General features: G+C 32.4%; 1 long non-coding RNA gene across 1 annotated transcript; it reads right to left on the bottom strand.

Moving 5' to 3' along the window:
- Nucleotides 1-473: 473 nt before the first annotated feature.
- LOC131993583 (uncharacterized) lies at nt 474-2,095 on the bottom strand. The gene is made up of 3 exons (XR_009396329.1): nt 1,958-2,095; nt 998-1,081; nt 474-548 (listed from the first exon to the last, which is right to left on the bottom strand). It is a non-coding gene; the product is annotated as an uncharacterized LOC131993583 (long non-coding RNA).
- Between the last annotated feature and the right edge of the window lie 636 nt (nt 2,096-2,731).

Here is a 2,731-nt window from a genome sequence, read left to right as displayed (position 1 = left end):
ATTGTGAATTAATATTTTATTATTCAAAAGGAAGTAGTTAAGACAGCAGATTGTATTATCAGGCCATGTCTGTGTCCACTGTGATGGGGAAAAAAACAAACCCATACCTTGTAGACTGGAGAAGGAGTTGTGGGTCCGTTATCCATCATCCACAGCCGGCTGGTTGACGGAGGTCTTTGAGGTACCTCATGGTCGGAAGTGGTTGGGCTAAGTGGGGCAGGATCTGCAAGGTCGAGACTTGTCCAACGCATTTTCTGAGCGGCATCTTGGAAGCAGTGGTCTTCCTCGTCTCACTTGGTCCTGCAATATACAATAGCCTGTACAACAATAACTCACAAAATAACACAATTGTAACAATAATATGCAATTGTAAGTGATCTGAACTAAATTAATTTGCTAACTTAACTGTCCCTAGACCAGCATAAAAAGCTAAACTATACAAACTAAAAACTCTACTATAAACCTAACCTATTCCTAACCTAATATAAATGTGCAAAAAATATGAAAAGTTAGCTTAGTCTGTCTTGAAGATGCTGGACACAGGAAACCTGGAAAAGTCAGAAAATGACTTCTATACTATATATTGAGGACCACATGCTGAAAAATCTGCATAATGACAACAAACAACAACATGGTGATGGTTTCTCTGGTTTTAGCCTACAAAATAAATATACAACATGTTAATGAGACAGCAATACTTAATTAGATGAGAGTTTGACCAAGCGTCAATTAATGAATGAACATTATTGTTACCAATTTTTTTTTACTAGTTACTAGTTTTTGTACTAAGAATCTATTTTCCCCCCATTCTCTGATTTAAAAATAAATAAATACACAAATAATACTAATAATATTGATTATCCCTAATACACCGTTCCTTCAAATATATTTGTATATCACTATACATGACATCACAGAACAGTGGTTGAAAGTTCTTTATAAATAATAATTTCAGTGTCTCTCAACATTACAGAAGCATTTTTTTTTAATTGCTTACCTGAAAAGGTGAAGACAAACAACTGAATGCTGAAGGTCAATGAAGAACTGGATACTCAAGTCTCTTAGGTGAAGTAGTGTTTATCTAGAACAGGATGACAACCGTGAGCATTGCAGCAATGTAACAATAATGTGTTATTAATGTTTTAAATAACTGAATTAATGTATCACTTATTCATAAAAATCAGTATGAAGCTGAATATAATAATTTGGATTAAATACATATATAGCACCTCTAGAAACATAGCAAAAATTTCAGCATATGTGCCCCTCTGCATCGTTTATAGATCATATAAATTTTAACTTTCTTCATACATTTTTTACGTGTTTTATAAATTTTTTTAGCACCCATGGTCCTCAGGGGTCAAAAAGGACCTCATGACATTATACTGGTTTTAGGAAATGTAGAAAAAATTACCAACTTTTTTTTCACCTTTTAAGGTAACTCATGACCAAAAAAAATTATATTTCATTTTCATTTTTTTTCATTGTTATTGGTCAATTTTATTCAAATATACAAATATCAAAACATAAGTTTCACTAAAAGTTGACACGACCTACTCTGTGCATTCCAATCAAGAATTATTTTTTTCCACTATTACTATTGAAAAAAGTATCCAGGGTTTTTTTTTTTTTTTTTCTCTTGAAATGGAGGCCTAATTTTGAATATTTGACTAAAATTGACCAATAATAAAGAAAAAATTATATATCAAACAATCAATTTCTGGGGCATGAGTTGCCTTAAATGATAAAATGATTAAAAAAAAAAAAAAAAAAAAAAAAGTTGGTAATATTTTTTTTCTACATGTCCTAAAAACAGTCTTGTGTCATGGGATCCTTTTTGACCCCTGAGGACCATGGGTATATAGTCGACGGGAGGACCACACAAGGGTTAAAAAAAAAAAAATGCATAATTTATGAAAGTAGTTTATGTTAATAACAGTCTTTGACAAACACTCACCAGTAAATAAATGGTCAAGCTGTAAATCTTTGAGGTGAAAAACAGGATTAAAGCTTGCTAAGAAGATGAATATGAATGGATAGGTTGATAATTCTATTGACACCACAGCTCGGTAACACCATGGTAATAGTTAGGTAATAATCTGATAATAGTGGCGAATACTTTCAAAAGCTTTCAGTGTAATAGTACCCAAATGCACCCTATACTAAATGTAAGCCATTAATGGCTATGTCTCTGGTATTACAAATACACCTTATTACATAATAACCTCTATTATCAAAATAGTACTGCAGTATTAATATCAGAAGAAAACAGGATGAAAGCCAACAACGAAAATGCTTCACAGCACCACTTGAGGCCACACACACACACACACACACACACACACACACACACACAGAGTACATTAATATTAGTCATAGGAACACATACTTCAGGTACCAGTTGACATGACAAATTGGAAAAAAGAAATGGTAATAGTTTTAGTAATAGTCTGCTAACAGTAGTGAGTAACATTGACACAATGTACATTTTAAATGGTGAAGTAAACTACCAGTTCATCATTACAGTACATTTTTACAGCTCTGACTCCATGGTTAAATGTATATCCCCATGATTATCTTTTCTTTTTAGCCTCTCATTACCAAGTGACATGAGTTTCAGTTTAATATTATCCAAATACACCGAATGTTCAAATTTAGCCATTGATGAGTATGACATTGGTATTATTATTACACCTTATTACATAAGAATACCAAAACATCCTCACAAAAA

This window comes from Centropristis striata, chromosome 20 (genome assembly GCF_030273125.1).
Source record: "Centropristis striata isolate RG_2023a ecotype Rhode Island chromosome 20, C.striata_1.0, whole genome shotgun sequence".
In the NCBI taxonomy this organism is placed as follows: domain Eukaryota; kingdom Metazoa; phylum Chordata; class Actinopteri; order Perciformes; family Serranidae; genus Centropristis; species Centropristis striata.
The sequence above is the reverse complement of the archived record's forward strand: the minus strand, read 5'-3'. Positions and strand labels throughout refer to the sequence as shown.